Here is an 8,812-nt window from a genome sequence, read left to right on the forward strand (position 1 = left end):
GATGTAAATTTCAGCAGACAGGCGGCTATAAATTTATAAAAAAAAAAAAAAAATTATTGCTCCTTTTTTTTTTTGTACTTGTTTATAATGATGGCTGTATTTATACTTGGTGTCTTGATTTAATTGAATATATAATTAAAATAACGAATTCGTTATTTAAATACGCCAACGGTACTCTCTGTTATATTTTTAGAATTTTTAAAATTTATGATATTATAAATTCATAATATCAATTTAAATTGCTATTTTTATTAAGACGTAATTGTTGTTATTCAAATTTATATGAAAAATATTATAATATGAAATTATTGAAACAAACTTGATGTGTTATAGCCGTCTTTATACTAAAATAATGCTATAGTTAAAAATGTGATATATTTTAATAAATTAACTTATTTTTCTAATGAGTTCTTGAAAACAGACATAATTTTTTTTTTATAATTTTAAATTTTAATCTATAGTATCAAATAAGAACACATAATCATATATTCAGATCAACATAGCTCAGGTTATGTCTTAATCAAATTTATTAGATGAATTAATTATGCCACAAATCTTATTCTGCCTGATCCCTCCATTCACATTATTTTTATTTTTATTTTACTTTTTTACTCGGTTGTTTCGTATGCATATTCGAGTCCAATTAAATTTGAGTTTATGCTGAAAAGTCGAGAGTAAAGCGCTTCCTAACAAATGCGATTATATCCACTCCATATCAAGAAAAACTCAAACCCAAAGTCTTTAATTAAGGATGAAACACACTTACCACTCTATCATAACCCTTTCCGATCCGATTCACATTATTTGTTTTTAAGGTCTATGCACATAACTTACTCTTTACTATTCTTTTAAAAACATGCTGAATTAATTAATGACTATTAATTATATAAAAAGATAAATAAGATAATGTTTAATTATCGACTAGTTTTTTATTAGTACAACAAAAGAAGTATTTTCTTAGTGACAATATTTTTTGAAAAAAAAATTCTGCAAAACATTCGATCGTAATTGAGTTAATGTTATTGTATTCAGATTTACTAAAACTTTTAGCGATGTTATAAAAAATGTTAATTATAATACTCATATTAATGATATTATTATTTCTATATAATTATCGTTAATTTTTATTATTGACCTTGATATTACTCTAATTGTAAAAGAGTTAAGTAATTGCATTGATGTACATTGAACATGTATTGAAGTATATGGTAGATTATGGTGAAGATTACACACTAGATTATAGTTAGGAAGAGTTAGTTACAAGTTTGTTAGAAGTTAGTTGTATATAACTCATGTATTGTGTGATATTGTGGCTTAATGCAGTAGCTCTTTCTCTCCAAAACTAAATTGTATTCCTCCTACGTGTTCTTGAGCTTCAGCTAAGCTTTGGTTATGGATTCTTGCTAGAATCCATAAGCTTTACATGGTATCAGAGCGACTGATTTTGTAATCTGTAAACAAGAAAATAGAATTGTTAATTCGATGGTTTCTACTGGAGATTCAGCAGGGGAAATCACAGGAACATCAATGGCATCCACGACCATTGATCATCTTCATCCTTTATACTTACATCCATCTGATTCACCTGGCTCACTCAACATTGGAATCATGCTTACAGGAACAGATAACTATACTTTGTGGAGCAAAGTAATGCAATTGGCTTTGCTTGGGAAGAACAAAGTAGGATTCATTGATGGAACAGTGAAACGAGATCAGTTTTCAGGGAGTTTGGCTCAGTTGTGGGATCGATGTAATGCCATTATTGTTTCATGGATTCTGTGCAATGTGAGTAAAGATCTACACAGTGGTGTTCTTTTCTGTTCAGATACACATTTGATTTGGGGAGATCTAAAAGAAAGATTCAACAAGATCAACAGTTCTCGTGTGTTTCAGCTACACAAGGAGATCTTCACACTTGTTCAAGGTGTGTCTTCTATCTCAGTATACTACTCAAGACTCAAAGATCTTTGGGATGAATATGATAGCATCATGCCACCACCAGCTTGTAATTGTCCTAAATCTAAAGAGTTTTTTGAGCATCTTTAATATCAGAGGATGTTGCAATTCCTTATGGGACTTAATGATGGTTATGCTCAAGCTCGTAGTCAGATCCTGTTGATGCATCAACTTCCTAGTATTAATCAGGTTTATGCCATGATAAGTCAAGATGAAAGTCAAAAACTAGCAGCAAATTTAAGTAGATCAATGTCAGAGAGTTCAAATCCTACTGCAATGTATACATCAAGATCTAATTCTAGGAATAGGAAGCCATACAATCCTAATGTTTTCTGTGAATATTGTCACATGAAGGGACATATGAGAAGTGATTGTAACAAATTATTGAAGTGTGATCATTGTCACAAAACTGGGCATGTAAAACTTGATTGTTTCAAGCTTATTGGATATCCCTCAGAGTTCAAAGGAAAGAGAGACTCAGTTGTTGCAGGGAACTCAGTCTATGAAGAATCATCAATCCATCATCATGCTCTACAACCTACTCAAAAAGAGTCTCATCCAGCTGCAGCATCTGAGATGATACCAATGCCAATGTTTACACCACAACAACATCAGAAACTTATTCAAATGTTGAATCAAACAACAGTTGGTGATACACATTGTGCAGCTAATATGGCAGGTAACTTTTACTTATCTAAGGATGCTTCAATATAGTGGGTAGTTGATACCGGTGCTACTCATCATATGATAAATGATGCTAAGCATTTACATTGTGAAAGACTGATAGAAAATGCAGGTAGTGTTCAGTTACCTACTGGAGAGTCTGCAAAGGTTTCTCATATTGGAAATTGTCCTATAGAAAAAGGTGACATGCTTAGACAAGTGTTGTGCATTCCAGACTTCAAATTCAATCTTATGTCTATTTCAAAAGTGACAAAAGATTTGAATTGCTGTGTCACCTTCTTTCCTCATTACTGTGTTTTTCAGGATCTCTCATCTGGGAAGGTGAGGGTGACTGGTAAAGAAAGGGATGGACTATACATGGTAGATACACAAGTAGCAGATATGCCTCAGAGATGCTTAACAGCAGTACAAGATACTGAAGATAATGCTACTGTTTGGCATCAAAGATTATGTCATGTGCCTATGAGTGTAATCAGGAAGATTCCCATTTTCAATAAGTTTGGTAGTAAATTTGCATTACATAATTGTGAAATTTGTCCACTTACTAGACAAACTAGACTGCCTTTTCCTAACAGTACTAGTAGATCAACAAGTATTTTCCAGCTGGTTCACTTAGATGTTTGGGGACCCTATAGAGTTGAAACTTTTGATGGCATGAGGTACTTTCTTACTGTTGTTGATGACTATTCAAGATGGACATGGATTTTTTTAATGAGATTGAAATCAGATGTTGTTAGTTTGTTAAAACATTTCTTTACAGAAGTTGAAACTTAGTTTGGCAAAAGGATTCAGAAGATAAGGACAGATAATGGTTCTGAATTTTTCAATTACAATTGCAATGAACTTTTCCAGTTATATGGTGTTATCCATGAAAGTTCTTGTCCATATACACCTCAACAGAACGGTGTAGTGGAAAGAAAACATAGACACATTCTAGAGACAGCAAGAGCTATTAAGTTTCAGGCTGGTTTTCCAGATAGATTTTGGGGTTTGTGTGTTCAAGCTGCAGTATATGTGATCAACAGAGTACCTTCTACTGGTTTGAATGGTGTATCATCTTTTGAGAAACTATACAATAAGCCTCCTTCAATTGATCACTTAAGAGTGATAGGTTGCTTATGTTTTGCTACTAATCTTACTAAACAAGACAAGTTTAGTCCTAGGGCCCTAAAGTCTGTCCTGATGGGGTATGAAACTACACAAAAGGGATACAAATTATACAATTTGGAGAGCAAAACATTCTTTATTAATAGAGATGTAGTTTTTGTTGAATCTGTGTTTCCTTTCAAAGACAATACTACATCCTCATCTAATACTATTTCCAATGCAGACTTATTCAATTATGATGAATTGATCACTATAGTGCCACAATCCCCTATATCTCCTTCTTGTTCAGATAATGTTGTTCCACAAATGCCATCTCATCAAGATGATCCTCCACTAAGAAAATCTGTTAGAAGCATTAGACCTCCAATTTGGCATAAGGATTACATTACTACAAGTGGGACTAACAAATGTCTGTATTCAATAGCTTCAGTGCTAGATTACTCTGGGTTGTCCAACAAATACCAAAGCTTTGTTTCAAAATTCTCAGTTGAAAATGAGCCAGCAACCTATGCAGAAGCCATACAAGATGCTAGATGGGTGGATGCAATGCAGAATGAAATAAAAGCTCTAGAGGACAATCAGACTTGGAAACTAGTAGACTTGCCAAAGAACAAGAGAGCCATTGCCTGTAGATGGGTGTATAAGGTGAAGTATAATTCAGATGGTGGTGTGGAAAGATTCAAGGCAAGATTGGTGGCTAAAGGCTATAATCAAAAGGAAGGATTTGATTATCAAGAGACATTCTCACCAGTGGTTAAAATGACTACTGTAAGGTCTGTTATTTCAATTGCAGCTGCTAATCATTGGAACATTCATCAAATGGATGTGTACAATGCCTTTCTACAAGGAGATCTGTATGAAGAGGTATATATGACATTGCCTCAAGGTTTTAGTAGAAGGGACAACAACAGGACTGGAAACAATCAAGTATGTAGATTGCTAAAATCACTCTATGGCCTGAAACAAGCTTCAAGGCAGTGGAACATCAAGCTTACACACACCTTAATTGAATCTGGATTTCATCAAAGCACACGAGATTATTCTTTATTCACAAAGAGAAAACAAGACAGGATAATGATAGTTCTTATATATGTAGATGATCTGTTATTAACAGGCAATGATTCAGTGATGATTAAACAAACTAAGGAGATGTTACAACAAGATTTCAAAATCAAAGATTTGGGAGAGCTAAGATACTTTCTTGGGCTGGAGTTTGCTAGGAGTGATGCTGGGATTCTGATACACCAGATGAAGTATGCTTTAGAACTCATATCAGACATGGGGTTGGCAGGTGTCAAACCAGTCTCAACTCCAATGGAATTGAATCAAAAGCTTACTACAGTTGAGTTTGATACTAACATCCCATCTACATGTCCAGATGAAACATTGAAAGATCCTACAGGCTATCAAAGATTAATTGGGAGGTTGTTGTATCTTACAACTACTAGATCTGATATATCATTTGTTGTACAATGTTTGAGTCAATTTATGCACTCTCCAAAGACTTCACATATGGAGGCTGCAATGAGATTAGTTAGATATGTGAAATCAGAACCAGGACTTGGTATTTTGATGGCATCAACAGGGGGGAGTGAATTGAAGGTGTTTTGTGATGCTGATTGGGGTGCATGCATTAATAGTAGCAGATCAATTACAGGATACTTGGTACAATATGGAGGTTCACCTATATCCTGGAAATCTAAGAAACAAGTGACAGTGTCTAGAAGTTCAGCAGAGGCAGAATATAGAGCAATGGCATCTACAGTTTCTGAGGTTGTTTGGATTGTTGGTTTATTTGATGAACTTGGAGTCAAAATTAACCTTCCTGTGCCATTACATTCAGACAGCACTTCTGCAATTCAAATAGCAGCTAATCCAGTGTTCCATGAGAGAACAAAACACATAGATATAGACTGCCATTTCGTGAGAGAAAAGATACAAGAAAGATTGGTTGTCACAACATATTTGAAGTCATCTGAACAGCCTGCAGACATATTCACTAAGGCACTTGGACGAGATTCTCACATACATCTTGTATCCAAGCTAGGAATGAAGAACATCTTCATAGCTCCTAGCTTGAGGGAGGGTGTAAAAGAGTTAAGTAATTGCATTGATGTACATTGAACATGTATTGAAGTATATGGTAGATTATGGTGAAGATTACACACTAGATTATAGTTAGGAAGAGTTAGTTACAAGTTTGTTAGAAGTTAGTTACAAGTTTGTTAGAAGTTAGTTGTATATAACTCATGTATTGTGTGATATTGTGGCTTAATGCAGTAGCTCTTTCTCTCCAAAACTAAATTGTATTCCTCCTATGTGTTCTTGAGCTTCAGCTAAGCTTTGGCTATGGATTCTTGCTAGAATCCATAAGCTTTACACTAATATGTGTCATTTTCATAATTTTTTATTTAAAATCATATTCTCAATAAGTTTAAAAATATGTTCAACGTAACCAGCATTGACGCGTTTTAAATGTGAGCTAAAAATGTGTTGAAAAACGTACTTATTAGAAATTATTATTTATTAACAGTCTTCACTTTTGCCCACAATCTAGAAGGCTTAATTTTCTAATTAGTTTTGTCAATGCTAAATAATTAACTAAAACTCGTCTTTATAATTTTAATTTTATATTTATTCAACCAAAAAAGACCACAGAGAAATAGTAGAAAAAAGTAATTACTTTACTATTTCTTAGAAAGTCGACGAAGTCATAACAAGTTGGATATTTAAGCATATTATATTCTTAATAATTAATATTTCGAATTTAAATTTAATAATGAAGTAATTTTTAGTAAAAGATATTTTTATTTTTAAAACGTGATTTTTTAATGCGTATTTAAATTAATTGTGTCTCAAAGCTACAATTTCACATTCGAATTTCTGCTTGATTAAGCTGTTGAATATATAATATAATATTGTTATCAAAAACTTTCAATTCTAATTTTGTAAAAGTTTTGCGCATGTTCATTATGTAATATGTTAATGTTAACAAGTAATTTTGAAATTATTCTAAATAAAGTTTATACGCATAATTAAAAGATATTAAGCATGTATTAAACTTAATTACATTGAATCAAAACTAACTGATCGAAATATTTTATCATATATTAAAATAAAATATTAAAAACAATTTTCTTGAGACTTGACCTTTTCATGACTAGTCTATTTTTTAAAAATTTGGCCAAATATAGGTCAATATGTGACATTTGAAAATGTTGTGAGTTAAGAAAATATAATAAATAAAGTTGCCAAACATGTTTGTTCCAACAAAATGGAAAATTGCTTCTTTTTAAAAAAAAAATAAATTGTGTTTGAAATTAGCACCACTTTAATTATTTATGACAGATATATAAAATCTGCTAAACAAATACTATTTAATTAGTCAAGGAAAATACACCCATGACAAGTCGTTGTGGATAATTTTTAAAATATTAGGAGAGAAAAATAATCAATTTTATAACATTCTTTCTGTGGCTTTACGATAATAATAATAAAAAAAAAATTATTACTCTTATAATGTACAAAGTATATAATGCGTTATAAAAATTATATAATCGTTGTATACTGTATACACATTAATTAAATACAAAATTATAAAATGATTATATTGGTTAAATTTTGTAAAATTAAGGATTTGTTTTTTAGCTTGTAAAAATCTCTTTAAATCATATTAGTGTGAGGTGATTCAACCTTTCTCATCAATCAATTAAGATAAACAACACTTAAAGTTGCCATCTTAGTGTAGTTAGTTAGACTAAATCATCAATTATTTCAGATTTAATGTATTAAAATATCCACTTGAACAACAAATTTGACCCACTTATTATTATTATTATTATTATTATTATTATTATTATATTATTATTATTATTATTATTATTATTATTATTATTATTAGGGAAAATGCACAAGTACCCCCTCAACCTATGCCCGAAATCCCAAAGACACACTTATACTATACTAAGGTCCTATTATCCCCTGAACTTATTTTATAAGTAATTTTCTACCCCTTTTTAGCCTACGTGGCACTAGTTTGAAAAAAAAATCAATCATCGTTGGGCCCACAAGATAGTGTCACGTAGGTCGAAAAGGGGTAAAAAATTATTAATAAAATAAGTTCAGGGGGTAATAAGACCTTAGTATAGTATAAGTGTGTTTCTGAGATTTCGGACATAGGTTGAGGGGGTACTTGGACATTATCCCTTATTATTATTATTATTGATCGAAGTTAATTTTGTCACTACTCACTTGGATGACCTTTTAAAGAATTTAAATTGTGCTGTCATACAGAGGTGAATCTACGATATGATACTACTTTATCGTTTTTAAGGAGATTATTTTGGATTTAAATAAAAAGGTAAAAGCATAAAATAACATTTAATATATGTCTTTAATTATTTTGTCAAGGGGTATATCATAATTCATACATACTAATTTATTTTTAAATAATTTCAAAGTGTTTGAATAAAGTTAAAGAATGTTTATATAAACACTTATTTTTAACAAAAATAAGTCAAAAGTAAAAAATTCTAATTCATGACTTTTGATTTATAAGTTATAAACTAAATAAACTCAAATTCACTTAATATGAATTGGATAGTGCTGTGATTAATTAAGAATCTTTCTAATTTGCTCAATTATTGAAGGAAAAATGAAAAATCTTTATGACATTGCTACTATTCACAAAGGAAAATCCAAAATATATGGGGGAAAAAAAACTTGAAAGTTTGTCCTAAATTACACAAAGCCAAATTTGAACTAACATTTTACCAACCAAACACAAAAGGAAAAAAGAAACTCTTAAAAAATTGGCCTAAATAACACAAAGTCAAATTAGAACTCAATATCTGATTTACCAAACATTAAAAAATCAAAACATATATAAAGGGCATCAATGGTATAACAAAACAAACAAATTCATCACAAAGCTCAATTTGAACTAATATTGTACCAACCAAATAAAGGGAAAAAAAACTTTAAAAGTTTGTTCTAAATTACGTAATCAAATCTAAACTCAGTATCATCCTTACCAAACATGAAAAAATTGAAACTATAAAAAGGA

Source organism: Solanum lycopersicum, chromosome 5 (genome assembly GCF_036512215.1).
Source record: "Solanum lycopersicum chromosome 5, SLM_r2.1".
In the NCBI taxonomy this organism is placed as follows: domain Eukaryota; kingdom Viridiplantae; phylum Streptophyta; class Magnoliopsida; order Solanales; family Solanaceae; genus Solanum; species Solanum lycopersicum.